General features: G+C 39.5%; 1 pseudogene; it reads right to left on the minus strand.

Moving 5' to 3' along the window:
- Window positions 1-950: 950 nt before the first annotated feature.
- Window positions 951-26202, minus strand: LOC112297919 (tyrosine--tRNA ligase, mitochondrial pseudogene; annotated as a pseudogene).

Consider the following 26202-nt stretch of genomic DNA (forward strand, 5'->3'; position numbering starts at 1 on the left):
AACAGCAAACAGAGTTGCACATTCAGACTCAGTGAATGAGAGCAGAATGATTTGACACTCCCTTGTTTCTTTTGCTTATGTTATTTCTCTTCTTTTCCATGACATGCATGTGGGAATGAGAAACCAGAAACCACAGAAGAGAGGTATGAAATGATGGAGAAATAAAGAAAATGAAAAAGTAGAGCATTTATTCTCTCATTTTCTGTCTCCTATACTTTACTTATGCATTTTAGTATTTCCTTCTAAGACTATGTATCCTTAATATATAATCATTCACTATATATCCTTTTTTTTACTTTCTCATTAATCAAAGATGATACATATTTAGATTTAAGATTAGTGTTGCCAGATAAAATTCATGATGATTAGTATATTTAAATTTCAGATAAGCAACAGTTTTAGTATAAACATGTCCCAAATATTGCATGGGGCATGCTTATCTAAAAAATAATTTGTTGTTTATCTGAAATTCAACTTTAACTGGGTATCCTGTATTTTTATTTGCTAAATCTGGTAGACCTGGGAAAGAACCACTAGTCTTAACAGAGATGGATCTTCCTGTGTTTAATCCAGTTTATTAATTAAAATTTTTGTTGAAGTACAACATGTGTACACAAAGTACACTTATAAGTGAACAGTTCATTGTACATTCATAAATGAACACACCTATGTAACCATCACCCAGAATGTTATCTGCACCCTAGAAGCCTTCTTTATACCCCCTTTCCCCTCAATAAGGGAAATCACTATCTTGACTTCTAACAGTATAGGCCAATTTTGCCCTTTCACCACTACTATTTAGTGTCAGTGATCTCATCCTTGTATTCTAAGAAGGTGTCCACTACTTGGCAGAAACACAGACCCCTCCACCAGGTTAAATGCCAGTTCATTGGAGATGGATGAGGTCAGGAGAGATTCTCCTGCCTCCATGTATTTAAGTGAATTCTCTAGGCAGTGTATATCCAGAACCCCACGAGTGTGTTAGATGGACAGAATTTTCCAGGGTACCTAGAAGATAAGAAATCCAGAAGTTGTGAGTCTTCCAGGATATGACAGGTTATAAACTTTTGGCTAGAAGATGCTGAGGACCAAACAGATGGTTTAGTTGGTGATACATTTAACAGAGATATAATAAGAACTAGGTATTTGACACATTTCCCCATGAACAGCTTTGTGAAGATGTTCTTACAAGTTACTGTCCCCCAGCATGGGCTGCCCGTTGGTAGTGTTCATCTGCACTGGCATAGCTTTGTTGTAAAAGGTCATTCTGTGAAGTCGTGTAATACCTCTTAGTCTACTAATTCCCTCAACCAGTAAAGAGGATACTGTTCCCATCCTACTAGAATGCATCATAACCATTCCCATAACTAAAAACAGGGAATTTGGACACAGAGAAGTCCCCTTCTCCTTTTCCCCAGTAGTACTGGGGAGGAAGACCATAGGAATTGAGCCCTTAGAGAGAGCAAGATCATCTCTAATAGAATCTTCATACACACAAGCCTGGAAGAGAATGGAGTTCCAGACTGAGTTCATTGATTATCCCCCAAGGCTCCCCTGGAGCTGAGCACACAGGGCTGAATCATCCTACAATGTGAAGAGCTATGGTATAAATAACTAAATTATATGACATGGCTGACCAGAGATCCTTCTCTCATTGAAATCTGAGAATAGGATTCCTGATGATTCAATCCAGGAAAGATCATCAAATATTTGAGTGGGCAGTGCCATAAAGATTAGTTTCTAAAGCAAAATCAGAACAAAAAAAGAAACAAACAAACAAAAGATTCATTTCTGAGCAGCAGCCTTGTAGGCAAAAGTGAGGTACTGATGTCCTCTCTGCCTCTCCAAGCAAGCTCAAAACCAAGAAGGTAAAATATGGTTCTTCCATCTCCCCTCACTGTATTCCTTCCCTACCTGGTGCACAGTCTGTCCCATTACAAAGGCAATGGAAGAAGGATGTCTGTGTACTGTTGCTCATAATACCAGAAAAGCAGAACTATTCAACTATGGGACCCTGATGACTACATTGTGCTACGTCCCAAACAATGTAATCCTACCTAGTCTTTGAAAAAATAAAATAAAATAAAGTAAAATAAAATGGCATTGTAGAAGAAAATGTAGTAGTAGTCATAGTAGCCGTAGCTAGTCCTTAAAGCCTGTACTACCTGCTATCCACCGTTCTAAGTATTTGGCAAAGGTTGACTCACTTAAATATTCACAAAAAGTCTGTGAAGAAGAACCATGATTATCCCCATTTAACAGATAAGGAATCTGAAGTACCTATTTCAGTTAAAGGACGTGCCTAAGGGACATACAGTGAGTGACAGACCAGGATTCGAATCCAGACAGGCTAGCTCCAAAGTTCACACTGTTAACTGTTACATAATGACAAAGAAAACAATGTTAATCACTTATCATTAAAGGAGAAAAGTAAGCTTAAAAAAACAGTTTGAAAAGTGTGATTCCAATTCTATATCAAACCTTTAAAGATCACGTGATTGCACATGGAAAGAAAAAGTACCCTAAGGATACATGATGTGGTTTTAACAATGAGAGGTCAGAGTTTAACTAAATCTTATTCCCTTTCCTACAATTTTCTATATTGTCTACATTGTCTGTAATAAGCACTTAAGACTTTTTTAATGAGGAAAACATTCTTAAGGCAAAACTGTTTCTTTTGGCAAAAAAGGCTCAACAATAGTGATGTTTATTCAGGGCCTTCTGGTGTGAAGTCATGGAGAGTCACACCCTATGGAAAGCTTTCAAGGGACATGCCCAGATCACATCATGCAGACCATTTTGCCTCAGAGCAAAGTGAGCTTCAAACACATCACTGCATTAACCTGGTGTACAGGAGGGGAGCTGTGTAGAGCCCTGGGCAGATGTTAGAATGCTGAAGCTGTCGGGGACCTCAAGCTTCTTGAATCTAACCCCTCACTTGGTAGAAACTGAGGTTGGAGAGTTTACCCATGGGAAGTTGGTTAACTGGGAGACCCTTATTGAAAATGACATTAGCCTTAGGAAGCAGAATTCAGCAGGAAATTTCACAAGTCATTTAAAATTTAGCCACAGAGGCAATAACAAGAAAACATTTGAGCAAATTTTTTTTATCTCCTTGTGTCCACAAAAGTTAACTGGAAGAAATTCCTGTGAATGTATTACAGCAAAGATTTATACATATAACTTGGGAAAATTCAAAATGAGTTGCGATGGAGAAGAATCTGCCACAGACAATGATGTGCACATGTAATCTTCTTTCCAGGCTACACCCTCCAACAGGGCTGAGTTACATTCAGGGTTTCCCTCTTGGTGCCAAATGAGGTAACCCAGAGTTCCAGGGCTTCCAGTCTGATCTGATATCCTCCGGGAAGGGTAAATTGAAAAGCCAAGAGGCTCTCACTCAGCCTTACCCTCTCAAGACACCATGATGAATTATGAAAGGATAGTGGAGAGGGCTGGCAACCTCCAAGCAACATACTTTTTCAGAGCTTGACCTTTGCAATGGCTACTCCCAGGAGCAGGGCCAGTCAGTGAGTGCTGCTGGTAGAGCAGTCACTCCTACCAGCTCCCCACCTCAGCTTCGCCTCTATCTCTCTGGCTGATCTCCTGGTCTTAGGCCTCGGGTTCACTGATGAAGTACTACCTCTAGAGGGCAGTTCAAAACAGGGCTCTTACTGAATTGTGGAATGATAGCACTTCGAAGGCTTTAAAGAAACTATTTGAAATGTCCTGAACTGCATTAGTGAAGCAAACTTACATTTTTTCACAGAATGTCACAATTTTAGCTACATTCTCAAGAAATTCACAGGACTCTATGGGCCCTGTGCACAGACAAAATATTTAAACTAAAGGAACTATGTGATGAGTTGGTAGAATTATAAGACCTCTCTTTTAACCCCCCAGAGGATTAAAAGAGAAGGTTGTTTCCAGCTGAGATACTGAACAAAGATGAGCCCACATAGGAAGGGAGGCTGTGGGAGAGGAATAGCCAGACACAGGAAAATGTCTGAATAAAAGTTTGAAGCTGTGGAAGAGTCTGTTTGAAGCAAAGTGGTAAGTTCTGTTTTTTAGAAAGAGGTGTCTGTAGTCAAGCCAAGAACTCAGAAGAGAACCATATTTTATCAAATCTTAGATGCTATGATTGCCATCGATCGTAAGATGCACTCTGATTTCAGAGATATTGTAAATGTTTTATTTTTATTTTTATTTTTTAAAAATATGTTTTAGGCCCTGCCAGTGTGGCTTAGTTGGTTGGAGTGATGTCCCATAAACCAAAAGGTCACAGGTTCGATTCCTAATCAGGGCACATACCTAGGTTGCAGTTTTGGTCCCTGGCTCCGTGCATATGAGAAGCAATGGATTGATGTTTTTCTCTCATCTCTCTCTCTCTCTCTCTTCCCTCCACCCCTTCTCTAAAATCAATAAGCATGTCCTCAGGTGAGGATTAAATATATGTGTATGTAATATATATTATATATTTTTTATTTTTTTCAATTTTTAAATTATTTTATTGTTGTTCAATTACAGTTGTCTGCATGTTCTCCCCACCTCTCTACCCCACCCCAGCCAAACCCACCTCCCTCCCCTGCTTCGACCCTCCCCCTTGGTTTTGTCCATGTGTCCTTTATAGTAGTTGGTTTTCAGGAACTACTATATATTATATGTATATTTTAGAACTGATAAACACAGTTAGCTGGGGTCATATTATGGGATGCCTTAAAATCATATTAAAAGGGTATATGGTAGGGAATGGGGAGCCCTGGGAGGCTTTTGAGCAGGAGTGTAATATTACCCTTTATAAAGACTGATTAAGATGCTGTGGTGAGGCCAAGATAGGGTACATTGTTTTAGACCTACTGCATTAGTCCAGGATGGAGGGAACTAGAGGGGTGGTAGTGGGATTGAAAAGAGCCAGACCCAAGAGTCATTTCCAAAGAACAATCAAGTGAATCAATCATACAGACATGGTTTCCAACTTTGTATGTTTTCTTGACACATGTTTTTTCTTTCCTGATTTTTGCTAGATGGTAGAGTTTTTACTATTCCTTTTCTCTCCTGCCTAGTGTTTTTAAAGTTTTTGATTCCTATCTCTATATTGTTAATGGTTGCCTTTACATATTAAAGCCTACATTTTTATATTAATATAAAAAATCAATAGCTACTCATTTGAAAACAATATGAAAGATTTAGCTCCCTTTTCTCTCCATCCTTGCCCTCAACCCCACCCCTTTCAGGCTTTGTTGGTATTATCACATTTGGAATTTTATTGGGGGACCAGATTCAGGCATATTTTATTCATGAATGATACTTGATCATGCTATTCAAAATACTCCCCCAAATAGAATCAGTTTCAAACTCTCAAATATATTAAAATGTAATAGAAACTTGTCCCCCAAGGCCTGCTATGAATTTCAGTTTATGATCCATGTTATGCTGCTTCCTAATATTCTCAACTACTCTAAGTTGTTTTAATTTTCAATATGCTATAATTTCTATTTCCTTAAATTTTATTTCAGCTTTACTGTTCTGAGTGCTCACGATTGAATTAGCATATTTCTTATTCTTATGCTAGGTTGCATGCCTCTAGAATAAAATATACAGTTTTAGTTGCTGCACCTTTGATAAATCATGAGAGATATTCAGAAGAATCTGGGATGGGAAGCTGCTAGGAGTAGTGGCTTTTTTGGCAGGACTTACCAATTGGTCCTGTTCCTGGGAGTAGCCATTGCAAACATAGATAAAATGTTTGGAAAGAACAGGCTGCTGCTCAGTAGGGACCAACAAAAATGATTAGGGGTCTTAAATTTGGGAAAGCAATGATTTAGGGGGCATATGGTTAAGGCTTTTAAAATGAAGCAGCAAAGATTACGTGAACTTACTGATAGAATCCTTACACTAATGTTAGAACATTTCTTAAAACAATTTTTATGAAATATTGTATTGTTATTCTATTACAGTTGTCCCAATTTTTTCCCCTTTGCCCTCCTCCATCCAGCCCCCCCCCTCACTCCCACAGTCATCCCCCTCCCCATTGTCTATGTCCATGGGTCATTCAAACATGTTCTTTTCCTAGTCCCTTCCCCGTCTTTTCACCTTTATCCCCCTTCCCTGCCTTCTCCTCTGGTTACTGTCAGTCTGTTCCTTGTTTCCATGCCTCTGGTTCTATTTTGCTCACTAGTTTATGTTGTTCATTAGGTTCCTCTTAAAGGTGAGATCATATGGTATTTGTCTTTCACCATCTGGCTTATTTCACTTAGCATAATGTTCTCCAGTTCCATCCATGCTGTCACAAAATGTAGGAGCTCCTTCTTTCTCTCTGCTGCATAGTATGTCATTGTGTAAATGTAATACAGTTTTTTGATCCACTCATCTACTGATGGGCACTTAGGTTGTTTCCAGCATGTGACTATTGTAAATAGTACTGCTATAAACATAGTGGTGCAGAAGTTCTTTTGAATTGGTGTTTCGGGATTTTTAGGGTACATCCCCAACAGTGGAATTGCTGAATCAAAAGGCAGTTCCATTTTTAGTTTTTTGAGGAAATTACATAAGAAATAAATTCAGAGAGAGAAACTAAAGCTGGTGAGTTTCACAATAATACCTTGTTTTACCTCTTCAGATCTAATTTTTAGCCTTCTCTGCTCTGCTCTGGCTCTGGAAGACTGACCTACATGGAATGCATTGACAAACTCCCTTGCCCTCTGGCTAAAGTTGGGTTTTGGCAAATGTGGTGGTGAGAGGCACGGTGACAGGACACTACAAGATGGAAAAGATGAGGTTGGAATATTTACTCCCCAGCTCCCTCTCTATCAGGGGGTGCAAGGTTGGCTGAATCTACCCACTGAAGGCTACTACTCTTGTCAGGCAGCTCTCTCCACACTCTCTCTGGGTTCTGGGAAATAAATACATCCTCCCTTTCCCACTTTATACTTATGGGGAGTAATAGCTTCCTGTTGTTGCTAACCCCAGATACTGCATCATCCTTGCTGATTTCTGTATACCCTTGTAAATAATCACACCTTGTAAATAGTGCCTTTATTCACTTCCCTCAATTACCTACATGGAGTAAGCCATCTGTTTCCAGACCCACACTGGACCTGATAGGTGCTTTAATGCCCCTAGAGATCCTTATACCTAAGAAATGTTAGGGGTAGAAATATAATTATAAAATGGTGACCATGGATAAAAAAGACTAATTTTGTGAAATAGGCCAACATTACACCATTTTGAGATTGCATTATGGGGCCAAAGACCACCTACTGGGCTCAATGGTTGAATGGATGTAGGCTTTTTCTTTTAGAGAATGGATGTTCCCACCATGGTTCATCCTGGAAATTGAATAATCCCCATGCAGGAAATAAATGGAAACTATGGACTATGGAAGGAGGTGCTCCCACCCCTCTCTGGATTAGGGATCCATTTAGCCCTGGACTTTGAGGTCCAGGGAGAAGAAGCTTTGAGCAGGCTCATGCTGGTGGTGAGCCCTCCCTAGGGTAGCAGCAACATCAAGCTTCTGTTTGTGTCAGGAATGGCAGCAGAGACAATAGAAGCTCAGAGAGGGAAACAAATAGCATTTAAGGCCCTGGGGTAAGGAACTCCTAGGCCGAAAAGACATTGTGCAATATCTAAATTCTAGCCCCAGGGAAAAACAGGAAGCATTATTAGGATGTTGTATTTGGACTAAGGGAAAAAGTTTCCTTTTTTATAAGTTTTCAGCTTTTTCTTTTTTGTTTTTTCTAATTCTCATTTATTCTATTACAGTTGTCCCAATTTTCCCCCTTTGCCCTCCTCTGCCCAGCCCAGTCCCTGCTCCCACAGTCAATCCCCTCACCATTGTCCATGTCCATGGGTCATTCATATATGTGTTTTGACTAATCACTTCCCCTTCTGTCCACTATTCCCTGCTTCCCCCCTTTCCTCTGGCAGCTGTCAGTCTGTTCCATGTTTCCACATCTCTGGTTCTGTTTTGCTCATTAGTTTATTTTGTTCATTAGATTCCTCTTATAAGTAAGATCATATGGTTCTTTTCTAAAGCTGAGGTGAGGCAACGCAGGCATCAATGGGGAGAACTGAGCTCGTGATAGCAGAACTTTTCTGAAGGTCAAAGCAGTGAGCTGAGAAGGCCAGAGGGAGTGCATGGGAATGCTGTCTTTTGGGGCTTTATCTATAAAGTAGTACAAATAAAGTTTCAGACATAGTTCAGAGCCCTTTGAGAGAACTGACTTTCTAGCAAGTGGGCTGGTAGGAGAGAATGCTGTCATAATTTTGGTATAAAATGGAAAGATACTTTCCATTATAGTCACAGACTGGGAAGCTGGGACTAGATGGGTTACAGAAATAGCTTCTAAAGGGTCAACTAAACTCTATGTCTAGCAGATTGATAGTAAGCTTACTGACAGAAGCTGAAACACATCCTGACCTTTAGAGATTGATACTGGAGAAACCAGGCTACCCATCCACAAAACTCCCTTGGTACTTCTGCTGGAGTTAGAATAAAGGACTAGGTGGGTATGGCAAAATTAATGGATTTTTTATTTCATTGAGGTTCTGCAATTCATTTTCCCTGTACTGGAGACAGGAATAGTCCTTGGAGCTTTCACAAGGTTGATGTGGTGCCCTGATTCCTATTTTGGCTTAATGAAACTGAGAATCTCAGGGGTCAAAGCAATGCTCATTAATCATACGAGCCTTGCACGTTTACCAAGAACTTGTCCTCCACTCTGGCAAGAAAGAAGGGACCTGTGTGCCAGCTGAAAGGACATCACCTGACTATCTCTGGGCTAAGTTTATGTAAGTAGTGCATGTGAGCATCACCTAAAAATATTGTTGTGAGTTATTAACTCATTAAGATGCATTTCTCAAGACATTTTAAAAATATGAAAAGTAACTTAAGATAAATTACTGAAAAAGGAATATTGACACTCATACAAAGAATGATTTCTTCTGTTCTTAGAAAAGGTTAATCAAACTTTAGAGGTATAACTAGCCTAGTACCTCAAGATGATAACCTGGGAGAGATTGGGTCTTCAGGTTTTAACATAAATTCTGCTATGAACCAAATCCTCCTGAATAGGGTTGAAGCCTGAAGCGTCAGCTCTGTCCTGTTTGCTTCACCAATTATGTATGACTGGATTCAAATGTTCCACATCAGGGACATTTTGTTTCTCCACAGACACAATCATTACTCCCTTCTCAGGAATTTGTGAGCCTGCCTCAGAAGCAGCCTTTTTCTGCATGAGGGAAGGAGGTCCCACACAGTCTGTTTTCCCTAATCTGTTCCTGTGCCACCTGACCAAAGAGTGCATCTGTGGAATCCATACTTGCCTACCTCCCTGTCCTCTTTTGACCTTCTTACTTAAACTTGAAGTAACCTTCAAGAGCATGTGACTCAGGAAGCATAATGTCAGGGATCAGGCTGAACTATTATAGCACAGTGGATTAGCAGCCAAAGAGCGGTTCCTCTGAGTCGGACTACCCAGAGTTCTCTGAGGATCTATTCTCTGGCAGCTATGCCACTCAGACTGTAATAGCTATGTAATGCTGAGGGGTAATTCTGAGTTACAACACGGCAAGATCCTCAATGGATGAGCTCATTTTCTGGGTGCACTGTTTGGGCATATTATCTTAACTATATTGACTTGAACCTCCAAGAAGCAGTAATGTTTATGTTTCTAATTTATTCCATCTTAACTCTTTTATGGTTGTAATTCTATTGCACACCACAATTAGCACAGCTTGATCAAGGATGGGGCTACAAGGATGGTAAGCTGTTCCCTAAATCATGAGTCCAGACAGTGTAACGTTGCCTTTTATGGGCACTACAGGATGGATGGGGGCTGTACATCATTCAGTGCCCCACTATATCTTCAATATCAATGTCACAAAAGGAAATGTCTGTGGGGACATTCAGAAAACTGAATGAAGGTATGCACTTTAAAAGTCCAGTCTATTTCTATAATAGGCAAATTAGATTAGTCTTATACCAATTTATCCACAAAAGAGTAACAGCTTTTAGGAAAATAGGCAAATGACCTCCTATGTGATAATTCAATGGTGATTAATTGTTAAAATTAGAAAAAAACATTAACAAATTAATTTGCACGAATTAGTCAGAGTGTTGATCCTTATGCTGACAGGAAGAAAGAGGCACAAACCTAACTTCTGGCAACCTTAGACTGTCTTTAAGATTTTTTTTTTCTCAGAATAAACCTCATCACAGTCGACTCCTTTCTCTAAAGTAATTCTCTTAATTGGGTTGAGGTTAATTATAGTAGCAACATGGCTAAAGGGCAATTGATGTGCATTGATTGAAGCATCTCAAAGAAACCATTGTAAAAACTTACCTGGAGTTTGAGGCTGATTTGAAATTTCTTCCCCTGGTACATTATGGAGATCATGGATACTGTTGTTCAGAGTGTATTTTGGTTCTGTCTGTCCAGGAGCAGAGGTCCATCGGGTATGTTCCCTTTGATTCTTCAGAAAATTTTTCTCAGAGATTCAGAGGGCTGGGCTCTTCCTGCTAAGATAAGTTCATTTCATTAATGCTGTGGGTTTTCCCTTTCAGAAGTAAATGCAGACTCTGGCCAAGATGGAGGCATAGGTAGATATACTTTGACTCCTTGCACAACCAAAAGAAGGACAACAGTAAATTTAAAAACAAAAAATAACCAGCACTGCCAGATAATTGAACTCTATGGAAGTCTGACAACCAAGAAGCTACAGAAGAAACATTCATTCAGATTGGTAGGAGGGGTGGAGACAGGGAGCCAGGATGAAGAGGACTTGCAGCTAGGTGGTGGGTGGCAGACTAGGCAGTCCCACATTTGCGTGCAGATGGGAGGAACAACTGGGTAGCAAGACAGAACACACGACCCAGGGTTCCAGCAAGGGAAAAGAAAGCATTGAAACCTCACGCTGTAAAAACCTGTAGGGGTTGAGGCAATGGGAGAAACTCCCAATCTCACAGGAGAGTTTGTTGGAGAGACCCACGGAGTCCTAGAACATACACAAACCCATCCACCCAGGAATCAGCACCAGAAGGGCCCAATTTGTTTGTGGGTAGCAGAGGAAGTGACTGAAAGCTGGCAGAGAGACAAACAACTGGCATTGTTCCCTCTCCAACCCCTACCCCACATACAGTGCCACAACACAGTGATGTGGGTTGCCCTGCCCTGGTGAATACCTAAGGCTCCACCCTTTACAATGTAATAGGCATGCCGAGGCAAAGAAATATGGCCCAAATGAAAGCACAGATCAAAGCTCCAAAACTAAGCTCCAAAGCTCCAGAACTAAGCAATGAGAGATAGCCAACCTATCTGATGCACAGTTCAAAACACTGATAATCAGGATGGTCACAGAAATGGTTGAATGTGGTCACAAAATAGAGGAAGAAGTGAAGGTTGTGCAAAGTGAAATAAAGAAAAATATACAGGGAACCAACAGTGAAGGGAAGGAAACTGGGACTCAAAGCAACGGTTTGGAGCAGAAGGATGAAATAAACATTCAACCAGAATAGAACGAAGAAACAAGAATTCAAAAAAGGAGGAGAGGCTTAGGAATTTCTGGGACAACTTTAAACATTCCAACATCCTAATCATAGGGGTGCCAGAAGAAGAAGAGGAAGAGTAAGAAATTGAAAACTTATTTCAACAAATAATGACAGTGAACTTCCCTAATCTGGCAAAGGAAATAGACTTCCAGGAAGTCCAGGAAACTCAGAGAGTTCCAAGGAAGTTGGACTCAAGGAAGCACACACCAAGGCACATCATAATTACATTAGCCAAGATGAAAGATAAGGAGGGAATCTTAGAAGCAGCAAGAGAAAAGGAGACAGTTACCTACAAAGGAGTTCCCATAAGACCATCAGCTGATTTCTCCAAAGAAACCTTGCAGGCAACAAGGGGCTGGAAAGAAGTATTCAAAGTCATGAAAGGCAAGGGCCTACATCCAAGATTAATCTATCCGGCACTTAGAATGGAAGGGCAGAGAAAGTGCTTCCCAGATAAGGTCAAGTTAAAGGGGTTCATCATCACCAAGCCTTTATTATATGAAACGTTAAAGGGACTTAACTAAGCAAAAGAAGATGGGCAAACATATGAACAGTAAAATGACAACAAACTCACAACCATCAACAACTGAACCTAAAAACAAACAAAAACAGAAACAAACCAAGCAAATGATTAGAACAGAAACAGAATCACAGAAATGGAGATCACATGGAGGGTATCAGCAAGGAAGGGGATGGGTGGAGAATGGGGGAAAACATACAGGGAATAAGAAGCATAAATAATAGGTACAAAATAGGCAGGGGGAAGTTAAACATAGTATGGGAAATGTAGAAGCCAAAGAACTTATATATATGACATGAACTAAGGGCCAGGAATATGGGTGGGTTAGTGCAGGGTGGAGGGGGGATAAATGGGATTAAAAAAATGGGACAGCTGTAATAGCATAATCAAGAAAATATATTTTAAAAAAGGAAGTAAATGCAGAAAACGTTTGGCAGTTCCTAAGAACGTTAAAGATAGAATTACTACATGATCCAGCAATTTCACTGCTAGGTATATGCAACCAAAAGAATTGAAAAGACGTACTCAAATGCTTGTACATGAATGTCCATAGTGATGGTATTCACAATAGCCAAAAGTTAGAAACAACCCATCAATGAATGAATGGATAAACAAATTGTAGTATACACATATAATAGAATATTATTCAGTCATGAAAAGGAATGAAACATAAATGGATGTTCAGTAGAAGAAGCCAGATAGGAAATGTTGCATATTGCATGAAATATACAGAATAGATAAATTCATAGAGACAGAAAGCTGTCTGATGGTTGCCAGAGCCTGGAGGTAGTTAAGTATAAGATTTTTTTATGGGGCAATAAACATATTTTGTTACTTGATACGAATGGTGGTTGAACAATATTGTGAATATATGAAATGCCACTGAATTGTTCACTTTAATATGGATAAATTTTATGTTATGTGAATTTCACTTTAATAAAAATGATTCTAAAATGATTGTAAAACAGCACTTTGTTCAATTCTCTTAATGAAGTACTATTAAACTCAGAATAGCCATTAATCCTAAACAACAGGATTATAAACTATAGGTAGAGAAACAACTATTTACACCAGTTCCTGATAATGACAAGCTACTTCAGCCACATGTAACATGCCAGATTCATTAAGAGAAGCCTGGTAGTTCACCAAGGAGAGAAATGACACCCAATCCTCTTATTTGTTGGCAACTGTTTCAAATAGAAGAGACATTCATCTCTCTGACAGCTACAGAGTTTGAGATTAAATTTTTTCATGCTTTTTAAAAATGTATTTCCAATAGAAAATTGATATACCTGTTCTTATGAAAAGAAATCTTGCAATTGGTGATCTGAAAAAGAAAAATGACCTGTTTCTGCTCATACATTCCATTGCATTTAAATTTTTAGTGCAAAAATAAGTCAAGAATTCTCTACTTCTGAGGATCATGGGGTGTCAGAATTGTCATTTGCCACAAAATATGAGGAGCAACAATAGTAATTAAGGCTTTGGGAAATAGACTCCATGAAAGTTAAGGGGAAAAAAGAAGACAATGGTACAGGGATTCAGTGTTGAAAGGATGTCACATGGTATGGTGACCATCTGTTGTGCCTTCCCAGAGGAAAGAGAAGGTAAGCTTAAATGCACAGAGGAGCTTCTCTGCAGTATTAACATGTTCTTGCTGCAAGAATTAAAAGAGGCTGAAAGAAGACACTAAAGGAGCCTACAAATTTCTTCAGGAGGTATTCAAACTCTAGGAAGCTGATAGATATGATGACCTGTGAAGTGACGGTTCACTTTTCTGACTCTGGGATAGCTGCAACACATCAGGATCCTTTTTTTTTTTTTTAAGATTTTATTTATTTTTACAGAGAGGGAAAGGGAGTGAGAAAGAGAGAGAGGAACAGAGAGAGAGAGAGAGACATCAATGTATGGTTACCTCTCATACACGCCCAACTTGGGACCTGGCCCACAACCCAGACATGTGCCCTGACTGGGAATTGAACCAGCAACCCTTTGGTTTGCAGGCTGGCACTCAATCCACTAAGCCATACCAGCCAGGGCAGGGTCTTTTTTTCTTCTTTAGAAAAGGCATCTACAACACTGGTATCTTAATAGACCTTTCTACCTGTATCTATCATAATTCCTTCATGAATATTTTCTTGTTGTCCTGATCTTAGGGGATAAGGAACAAAATTGTTATGTATAAAATAAGCTTTCAGACCATTGAAGTTGACTGCAGAAAGCTCATCCCCACCCCAAATAAGTTTCTCATTTCTTTGTGTAAAAGAATCTTAGTTCTTAACTTGATCATCTTTGTGGCATAATCATCACTATTTTAAAGCTCTTTGTTATTCTCTGAAATCATCTATATGATTGGGCTACCTAACTTTAGAAAAGAAGCATAAAAGCTATCTGAATAAGAATGCAAAAATGACAGAATATATTTGAGTTGTTCATAGGCTTGTTTCTAAAAATTGTTGCTATTATTCTAAGGGCCACAAAAAAGCCCTTGTTTGGCAGAGGCTGGGGCGTGCAGTGTGGGGCAGAGGGGAGGCCTGGGAGCAAGAAGGAGAAGCTATGGATGCACTGTTCCGTGTACTTTATTAGAAAATAAAAACTAGCCCTGAAGCCAAGAATTGGCCCTGCAGCCAAGTATTCCTCAAATTAAATATTATGGACTCAAATGGCCATGCCTTACTCTTTTTCTATTTTATATTTTACAAGGCCAAAGGCAAAGAAAAATAAGGTTTACTTACTATACACAACCAATCAGCAGTAAAACTGAAGTTAGATGCCAATCTAGTGCTCAGCCTACTGAACTAGATAGGCTGCTCACTTTTGGAAGTCCCGTTAATATAATAAATACATTGTGATGATATTCACATTAGTACTCTGCAAAAAATATCATATCACATTCAGGTAGTAATTTGATAATTCGATCAAATTGACATCTTCGCACTTCCTTAGTTACGAGATATCTTATAAACTTATTGCTTTATAAGATAATAATGCAAAGCCAGACTATAAACTTAAATATCTGAATAACAAGTAATTTTCACAATTAAGCATTTTTGCTTTTATGTGTCTTTATGGCACAAAAATTTCAGTGGTGACAGACATGAAATCTCTGGACACCTTTTTGATGGGGGGCAGGTCAGCATGTAGGTCAGTCAAAATCATGTGATATACTCAGTTTTAGGATTTTAGTGTAAGAACCTTAGGCCAAAGGCTAGACTTGCTCCTACACTTTTCACTTTCAAGAAGAATTACAGAGCATCATACTTTGGGGCTGCTAACAAAATTCTCAACTAAGATTTGAGTCATTTGGAAAAACAAATGAGGGAATAAAATATGATGAAATTTATTTTCAAATGGAAAATTGTAATTGGTTTATTTTGAAGGGAGAAAAAAGAACACTAAGAGAAAAAAGATAAACAAGAAAAATGGAATGCAGAATTTGGACAAGAAACAAGATAGGTCTATCTCAAACCACATCTGAAATATAACTTTTTATAGGATAAGTCCTAAGCAATCAGCACCCATCCTTTCGAGTGAAAAGAACTTCAGTATAAAAGGAAGCCATAGAATGTGGAATCTGCTTTCCACCACCATGGGGGAGTATAGCTCCACATTAATCCTGGGACTATACATTTTTATAAGCACAACTGTAGGGAGGCAGTGGTTTCTTATTCCACCTAGGATATTTGGAGAACTCTTGGGAGGTCACTGCATTATGCCCTCATACAACAAGGACTTGGCCAACTGAAACACTGTGCATATGTTCTATTGGTAACAAGACTGGGCAATGGGGGAGCAAGCCATGCCGAGTACAGAAGGTGGCATCATAGAAGGACTGTAAAGTCAGTAGAAGTCATTCATGCAAGAGGATACCAAGGGTTACTCCAGGATTTAAGACAAGATGAGAACCAAGATGAGGAAACAGATCTTGAAGTCAAGAGCAGAGCTTAAGTCCAGTGGCAACATTTAATTGGGAGCTGAAGCAATAGCCAGATATCTTTAAGAAGAGCAAAGAATGGGGTTTGGGAGCAGTGGGGAGAACTAAAAAACCTTACCTAATATTTTGATTCTAGCTTTGATGGCTTTTTTTGGTCTACCCAGTTTCAGTGGGTTGAATGGTAGCCCTCTAAAAGATACGTTCATGTAACAACCCCTAAAACTGTGAACGTGACTTTATTTGGAAAAAAGGATCTCTGCAGATATAATTAAGTTAAGGATATTGAGATACGATCATCCTGGATTAGCTGGATGGGCCCTAAATCAAATCACAAGCGTCTCTATAAGAGCAGAGGAGAGAACACAGATGGAGAGGATAAAAAGGCCATGTGAAGACACAGACAGGGACTGGAGTTATGCAGCCACAAGCCAAGTAAAATCTGGAGCAATCAGACACAGGAAAATGCAAGGAGTGTTCTTCCCAAGAGCCTTGGAAGGAGCACAGTCCTGCCTACACCTTCATGTCAGACTTCTAGCCTTCAGACTATGAGAGAATACATTTCTGTTGTTTTAAGCCGCCAAGTTTATGGTCATTTGCTATGGCAGTCCTAAGAAATGAACAGACCAATTATACTGTGGTTCTTATGAAAAAGTACCTTAAAAAGCACAATGACTTCTAACATCACCATCTATCTCTGCAGGCTCCCTGCCTCCTCCCGCCCCCCAACCACTGTAACAGCCCCAAACACTGGCTCCCATGGTGGCAGATGGGCATTAAGTGTCACGGTATGGAGCAAGAACAAGCCTGTGCCCAATCTGTTCTTTACATCTATATCCCTCCTGCACTCCTGGTTGCTGGGAGGTTTTTTGGTGCCTACTACAGAAGTAGCAGAAATGGTATGTACAGAGGAAAACAAATCTATTATTATTTAATAAGTGGGATATGTTTAAAGCATTAAATTTTTCTAAAACATGGGGTAAAAAATTAAAAAGAGTCCCTAGTAGTAAGATTTAGAAACAGTTTTGATTAACTTAATTTTTTGATGATCTCTGGGGTGATGACGGGGTCTCCTAAGATCAGGTTCAAATTGTCCCCAGACAGGGCCATTCTATACACTGGGACTGTTGCATGTATTTTTTACTGTTGTATGTATTACGTAAGTGAACTCTTGAGAAGGAAAAGTGACTGGTAATTTGGAACTATGCTAAAAACTTATATTACTCTTGCGTATTAAACACCCAAGCCTTCAATTAATAAATTTACAGTTCCAGTTATTCTACAGCTAGAATATGAAGTCCGTGCGGGCTGGGATCTTTGTTTTATTCGCTGATGTGTCCTAAGCCCAAGAACAGTGCCTAGCACTAATATTTAGCACCGATATTTGTTGAGTGAATTCAAATACACTCAAAAGACATTTTAAGAAAATAAAAATATCTAGTATGTAACCAAACATGTTATAAGAATCACAGATGAAAAGTATTAGCGTTATTAAAATTGAGTATATGTTTCTATAATGTGAATTCATTTTTGATCCTTAGTTATTGCGTGAATTTTCTATGGCCTGTTCCTTTCTGCTACCCAGTGAAGCTGCAAACTCTCATCAGTTAGGCCAAGACTGCTGGCAACAAGTGAGTGGAGTCTCTGATTGCATTCCAAAGTCAAAAGAAATTATATCTGAGTAATTTGTCATTTTAGATTATTGTTACCTCTTTTTTGTTAGCACTGATAACTCTCTCTGCTGAAAGTACTGGGTTTGGAGGTGAAGTCAGAAATGTGGTCTGGTATTTTAATAAGATTAAAAAATGTATCCAAATAAAAAGACTTACCTAGGAAAATAATGTCACACCCCCTTTTTCTCAAAAGCAACTGATGGTGATAGAATTAAAACTATTATTCTTCACATATTTATGAGGACCCCTTTAGATGTTCATTCTAATTTGAACTAATTGGTTTTGTGACTGCCTATGACTATTTCTCCACTGGGCATTGGGCATGCCCATGCTCTCTAAGGGACTGCTGGGTTGATCACCAGTAAGCAGAAGAAGAATAAGCCTTTTGTTTAAAGTAATTTAGCTGTGAATCTGGTGCTAGAGTTCCTCTCACAAGAAAATGGGGCCAAAGACTAACAGCAAAAAGATGGGTGTTTATTGAGCTCCCATGCACCTGATACTGTATCAAGAATGGTATAGCGGTTAAGAGCATGGAATCTAGGGTCAGACTACCTGGGTTCAAACCCTGGCTCGGTGTCTCATTAGCTGTGTGTCCTCAGATAGGTTAGAAAACCTCTCTGTGACACTTATAATAATTTGTTATTATTCAAAGAAGCAGAAAAGAAGTATATGTGGCATGGATAGAAAGAGACTAGGCTGAAGAGAAAAGGAGTAATGTAGTACAACTTTGGCAGGGTCAGTACATGTACACCTGCTTATCTGACCCTTACACAGTCAGCCACATATTTATCAAATGACCTCTTTAATATTCTGCTAAAGTTTTTTTTTAATCCTGACCCAAGGATTTTTTTTTAACTTATTTCAGAGAGAGAGGAAGAGAGAGAGAGAAAGATCAATGTGAAAGAGAAGCATCAATTGGCTGCCTCGCCAGATGGGGATCACACACACCCAGACCAGGGATCAAACCCACAACCTAGGTATGTGCCCTTGCCAAGAATTCAACCCACAGCCTTTTGGCTACAGGATGACACTCCAACTGTTTCTGATGGATTCAAAACCAAATCAGGCATGGCTTCTTTCCTCAAGGAATAAATAGGCTAGAGGGACCAAGTTATAATTCAGGGTATTCAAATTTAAAAATGCTACCAGAGGGGTAGAGATAAATGATGAGTTCAGGGAAAAGTGTGATTACTTCTAGTTGGTTGAGGTCTAGATTCAACATGACCCCATAGCCACCCTATCCCTACACCTGAATCTATAATCTTTCAAATCAGACCGGTTCATTCAGATGACTGCCCACTGCCCCCAAACTGATGGGAAGTTTGTTCTACTAGTTCAACAACTGGGAGGATGCAGATTAGGATGGGAAAGAGGCCAGGGTGGGAATTTTGCTGTCACCCCAATAATTAGAAAGAGATCTGAAACCTTTTCCAAAGAGTCTGTTATATAGTATGATGACAGAACCAAATGGGGTTGACTTTGCTCTAACCTCATTAAAACCATTTGTGAAACACCTGAAAAAAGAAAAATATCAATTATTCATAACTGAAATAATCACTTTGTTTTTGGTTTTTGAAATGATTACATTAACTATGGGTAGCTCCTACTCATGATATTCCCAGCAGGTGAGAAGGGTCTAGCAATTGCGTAAATATATTAGAGAAAGCTAAAAGAAAATGAATCATGTTTTTGAAAGGTGAATATTCAGATATTCTCTTGAGCTACCTTGGAGGAATGGTTAAGTTATAGAAAATTTAATAAAATGTTCGTTCATATGTGTGGATGTATGCACCAGCCTGGGTGTTACTTACTACACATACAGGGTGGGGCAATGTAGGTTTACCGTTGTGAGTACACAAAACACAGAGTTTATTCTTGTATTATTATTTATTAATTTATTGTATTATTTTCCATATGAACAACTGTCGACCTACTTTAGTCCCACCCTATATAATCATCTTCTTCCTTCTCCAAATAAACTGAGAACAACAAAACAGCCCTCCTAGCTTTGCCAACTGTTGTGAGGATCACCTTTCCTTTACACCTGCAGAAAACGTCACCTACTTTGACACTTGAATATTTTCTGTTTTGTATTTTAAAGTTGTTTCATATGTGCATTTAAATGTTATGTCACTTAGCAGCTTATAAGCCCCTAGAAGAAAAATACATTTTTGTGGGTGTTCTCTGACACTTATTGAAAGAAACATTATAGGTGCTCAATATAAACTTTGGGATTCAATTTGCAGTCAAAATAGCACCATAAATTTGCACTTTGAGGCACCCTGGAACAATACATGTCAATAGTACATAAAATATGAAAAGAGAACACTTTGAATATGCAGTTTCACTTTAAAATAGGGTAAATATTTCCTCATACCAGAAATGTACCAGAAACACAAGTGGCCACTCCAGGTCCAAAGTGGACAGAGCTCTTTAGCATTTGGGGCAAGGGCCAGGGCAGGAATCCAGGTCAGAAATGAGGCTTTTCCAAAGGAAAACAAACCCATAAAGTTGCCACCCTGGTTTCTGTCTGGAGTCACAGCTGGTATGAAGCTGCTTATGAAAGAAGGCCATAGGAAACAAGTAAGGCCTTGCAACAAAGACCAGCTTGTTCAGGGAATAGTTTTGTGGTAACCCCCCCATCATTACAAGACCAGGACACTGAGCTGCTACCAGATAACTGATAAAATGTATTGGTGAATACATTTTCACTATTGACTACAAAGAATAAATCTCTTTTTATGCCAAAAAGGTAGGAATAAAATTCTCTATAGTAATAAGAAATATGAGGATAGATATTCAATGTGAAGTTGAAATGTGCTATGGTCCATTTCTGGTCAGGGAAGAAGATAGAGATATTAAACAATTTCATACCTCAGAAAAAATCATAGTGAAGCATATTAAAACTTAAAGAATAAAAAATAAAACTTCCAGCCAAGATGGAGGCATAAGTAGATACACTGTGCCTCCTCCTTCAACCAAAAGGACAACAAAAAATTTAAAAACAAAAAACAAGTAGAACTGCCAGAAAATCAAATTGTATGGAAGTCTGACAACCAAGGAGTTAAAGGAGAAACATTCATCTAGACTTGTAGAAGGGATAGAGACAGGAAGCTGGGGATGGAGAAACCTCACAGCAAGATGGTGGCTGGAGGACCAGGGTGGGCAAGGTGGTGGCTGATGGAGCAAGCGGTCCCACATTTATGTGCAGATAAACCAGGAGGAACAACTGTGGAGTGAGACAGACCGAGCAACCCAGGGTTCCAGTGCAGGGAAATAAAACCTCAAAAACTCTGACTGAAAACACCTGTGGGGGTTGAGGCAGCAGGAGAAACTCCCAGCCTCACAGGAGAGTTCATTGGAGAGACCCACAAGGTCCTAGAATGTACACAAAACCACCCACCTGGGAATCAGCACCAGAAGGGCCCAATTTGCTTGTGGGTAGTGGAGGGAGTGACTGAAAGCCGGCCAAGGGCCAAGAAAGCAGCATTCTTCCCTCTCAGACTCCACCCCATATACAGCGCCATGACACAGTGACGTGGGTTGCCCCGCCCTGGCGAATATCTAAGGCTCCGCCCCCTCCTATGTAACAGGCAAGCCAAGAGAAAAAAATATGGCCCAAATGAAAGAACAGATCAAAGCCCCAGAAAAAATACAACTAAGTGATGAAGAGATAGCCAACCTATCAGATGCACAGTTCAAAACACTGATAATCAGGATGGTCACAGAAATGGTTGAGGATGGTCGCAAAATAGAGGAAGAACTGAAGGCTGTGTAAAGTGAAATAAAGGAAAACGTACAGGGAACCAACAGTGACAAGAAAGAAACCAGGACTCCAATCAATTATTTGGAGCAGAAGGATGAAATAAACATCCAACCAGAACAGAATGAAGAAACATGAATTCAAAAAAATGAGGAGAGGCTTAGGAACTTCTGGGACAACTTTAAACATTCCAACATCCTAATCATAGGAGTACCAGAAGAAGAAGAGGAAGAGTAAGAAATTGAAAACTTATTTGAACAAATAATGACAGCGAACTTCCCTAATCTGGCAAAGGAAATAGACTTCCAGAAAGTCCAGGAAGCTCAGAGAGTCCCAAAGAAGTTGGACTCAAGGAAGCACACACCAAGGCACATCATAATTACTTTAGCCAAGATGAAAAATAGGTAGGGAATCTTAAAAGCAGCAAGAGAAAAGGAGACAGTTACCTACAAAGGAGTTCCCATAAGACCATCAGCTGATTTCTCCAAAGAAACCTTGCAGGCAAGGAGGGGCTGGAAAGAAGTATTTAAAGTCATGGAAGACAAGGGCCTACAACCAAAATTACTCTATCCAGCAAAGCTATAATTTAGAATGGAAGGGCAGAGAAAGTGTTTCCCAGATAAGGTCAAGTTAAAGGAGTTCATCATCACCAAGCCCTTATTATATGAAATGTTAAAGGGACTTATCTAAGAAAAAGAAGATAAAAAATATGAACAGTAAAATAACAACAAACTCATGTTATTAACAACCAAACCTAAAACAAAAACAAAAACGAACTAAGCATATAACTAGAAAGGGAACAGAATCACAGAAATGGAGATCACATGGAGGGTTATGAGTGGGGGAAGGGGTAGGGAGAGAGGGGGGAAAGGTACAGAGAATAAGAAGCATAAATAGTAGGTAGAAGATAGACCAGGGGAGTTTAAGAATCATGGTATAGGAAATATAGAGGCCAAAGAACTTATATGTATGACCCATGGACATGAACTAAGGGGGGGGATGCTGGTGGAGAGGGGGTGCAGGGTGGAGGGGAACAGAGGGGGCAAAATAGGGACAACTGTAATAGCATAATCAATAAAATATATTAAAAAATACAATCACTGACTAAACTAGAAATGAAGGTGAACAGAAAACTCAAAGTAAGCTGGCAGAAAGAGGTTCAAATATATCAGTATTCACAATAAATATGAATAGATAAAATTCACCTTTTTATCAGATTGGGTTAAAATATCAAATTGTAAGCTTTCTTAAAGGGAAATATTTCAAAATGAAACAGCATCAAAAGGTTGAAAAATAAGAGGTGGAAAGAAAGAATATCTGAGATAAAAACAAACTAAAAAATATTAGTTTAGCAGTTTCTATCAGACAAAATGCTACTTAAACAAAACCCGTTTATATACAAAAGGAACAATTTCACTAAGGAGATATCAATCACATACTTATGTGTACTTGAGCCTTGAAATTCAGGAAACTAAAACTGACTAAAAGAAGAATGGAAAATTCAGTTGAAAAATATATCATGGTCAGGAGGTTTTAACAAAAGACAAGGAATGAATGGACTATTTATAGAAGTGTACACAGGGTTGACAGATGTGGTATGTGTGCATGTGGGAAGAGAGAACCTACTCCAACAGGTAGAGAGCATACATTCTTTCTGATCATATTGGCAATGGAATATTTATAAAAGTTTACCATCCTAGGTCACAGTATGATCAAATGCTAGAAAATTAATATTACATAGAACACAATGTAATTCAATTAGAAATCATCATTAAAAGATAGGTTTATATGTGCTGATATAAAATGATCTTCAAGATATATTTCTAAGTGAAAAGAAAAAGGTGTAAAGTATTATCTATATTTTACTAATGTTTGCATAAAATCTATCTCTACTTATATATGTACAGAAAATATCTGGATACCCAAGAAACTATTAATAATGGTTGCCTGTGAGGTAGGAAGTGTGGATGAAAAAAGGGGTTCTGTGGAAAGGAATGTCACAGGGTGATCTGGTCATAAATTCCTAACTGGGCAGGTCATGGTAAGTAGTCACACCCCAGGCCTATAACTTCTCTACTATAAGGTTTTAAGCCAATCTGCCTATTGTTCTTGTGTATCTAGGTTAACACACCTTTGAAATATCAGAGAGCACATATTTTTGTTAATTATCCTATAATCCTATCTCCTCCTTCTTTTCTCCCATCTTTCTTACATTCCCTCCTTAATTTCAAATTCATAAAAGAAGCTGCAAAGCTGTTATTGTCTGGAGCATTTGAGATCTTGCACCCTGGCATATGCCGTCAGTTTGGCTCAAATCAACTCTACAGGTTTGGACACTTCTTACATCAACAGAAGGTAATATACTTTGGGGGGGGGGGTTATTCTGAATCTTTTGTATTATTTATGACATTACTTTTTCTAGAAAGTCCTAGGTTAAAATATTCTGAAATTGGGATATATTATCCTTAACTTCTTTTTAGTCCATTCTCAAGGCAGATTCCCAAGCTAATTTTGTAGCATGTGGAATTTTAACCAAAATGAAATAGCTGCCATCGCTTACCATATGCTATGTCAAATTTCCACTTACACTTCCTCATTTTTTTCTAGATAGAAAACAACATTATAATTCCAATGTGTCTCTTTTTTTCATAAAGTATAATTTTTAAAACAGACTAACCCTAGAAATCACAGTTTTTGATGGTAGTCCTTAATGTTTAAGGATCAGGAAATAAAATATGCTATCATTACACAAACTTATTAACCAACTGTGTTGCAACCATACAAGGCTGGACAGGTTCACAAGATTTAGACAAATGGAAAAATATTCATGGAGCTATTGGGAGGTCTGACATGCCTTTATTCAAGGGTGGGCAATCCATGCACAATGCAAGCTGCATGTCCCCCTGCATGTGTCACTGCAGGTCACCTGTCCCCGTGCATGGCACCCATGAGGGAGCCCCTCTCCTCTTCTTAAATACTAGGGACACACAAAGCCGGAAAGATGTAAACACATATTATGCAACAGAACTTCATACTATGCATGCGAGCCCACTCAAGGCCTTGGGAACAGTTTATCAAACTCGGTCTCAAGGCTATTAGAACACTGTTTATTAGGCCCATCCTCAATGCTATGGGAAACTGCTTCCCTTAGTTGCCCAGACATCTGGGTGAGGGAGCCACATTGCCTCCATTTACCCTACACCAACCTATGTAAATAATGAAATTACTCACATTGGGAGGCCAAGAGTATACTCCATTCTCTTGATTTGCATAAGTGAAGGTGTAAGTTCTGGAGCCAACTTTTTTTGTATGTCCTGAGAATGAATGATGTATCAGTTTGAGTCAACAGAAAGATTTCACATCATAGCTGAAGCCATTTTATAATGTAGAAATTCCATCTTCCTAGTTTAAGTAATGAAAAGTCCATTCTTAAGAATATGTTGTCCAAAAACTAAAACGCTCTCATGATTCATTACATGTCTAAGATTTATACCGACTCCACCTTCTATTATCATCCAATACCCCCGGGGGAACCATCTGGAATAGCATTTGCTTTGCAGCATGTATCTAGGACACTTGTTCCAGGGTCAAGAACTAACTCAGGAAATGAAGTTTCGTTAAACAACTCTTTTAGCTCTTGATCAGACATGACCTACAGTGCATCTATGCTGTTGTGATAAAGGGCTTCTGTACACCCTTTAGCAGAATCTAGGCCTTCTTGTACATGAACAAGCTTTGTGACTTCTGCAACTAGTAGTTTTTGAGGATCCCACTTCTTTGGCTTGGTCCTCAAAAGGACATGCAGTTGCATTATGTGGTTGGTCTCTGGGAAGGACAGAAAAAGAGCTTCAAGTATCTTTCTACTGAATCATCTGGTGCCTGACAAAGAACTGATACAATTCAAATGGAGATGTCTTATTTCTGTATAGCCAAACAGCAATGCCAGCAGACTTTCCCAGTTTTGCTCCAACTGTACTTGTAATTAGAAGAGTGATTCCAAATACGTCTACCCCAGGCAACTTGTTGATGAACTCGTACCCCGAGATGATATTGCCCAGCTGATCAGATCCACCCAGCTGGACCCAGCATCCATAATGCTGGAATGGGTAGGAGAAATCATAGGCTGGGAACACCTGGTATAAGAACTCACACAAGCTCATGTCCTCTGGGCTCTTGATCCACGTCTGGATGCTCAGCCGACTCAACAGTCTGCTCATGCGAAGTGGCTGCCAACTGCCACTAGACATTCTACCAGGGGCTGCTCCTGGTACTAGGATGGGTTGTCGAGCACTGCGAAGCTGCCCCAGGTACGCCCATTAGTGAGGAGGTGCTGGCGAGTAGCTGCCAGAGTCTCTAGACCTTGGTGCACGGCTCGCGCGTTGCTTCTTACACACTCCTTGGAGCCACTGTTGGGGGCTCCCAGGCACGCTGTGGTGCTTTCCATTAGCGCAATCACGTTGTGGCCGGCTCGCTGGAAGTGAAACAGGGCCTGCAGCGCCAGCAGATGCCCCACATGAAGTGACTCCGCCATAGGGTCAAGACCGCAGTAAATGGTGTGGGGGAAGTTGCCACAGTCAAAGAGCTCTGCAAGTTCTATCTTTGTACCTTTCTTGGGGAAGGACTTGAACCAACCCGGAGCCTTCTGCATCACCAGCAACCCTTTATAACCCGAGTGGGCCTCACGTAGCCCCAGGGGCAAGACTTCCAATGGGCCTGGGGTACAAGACCACTGGCCCGGGAAATGCAGTGCAACATGGGTGCTGCCAT

The sequence above is a fragment of the Desmodus rotundus genome, chromosome 5 (assembly GCF_022682495.2).
Source record: "Desmodus rotundus isolate HL8 chromosome 5, HLdesRot8A.1, whole genome shotgun sequence".
NCBI lineage: Eukaryota > Metazoa > Chordata > Mammalia > Chiroptera > Phyllostomidae > Desmodus > Desmodus rotundus.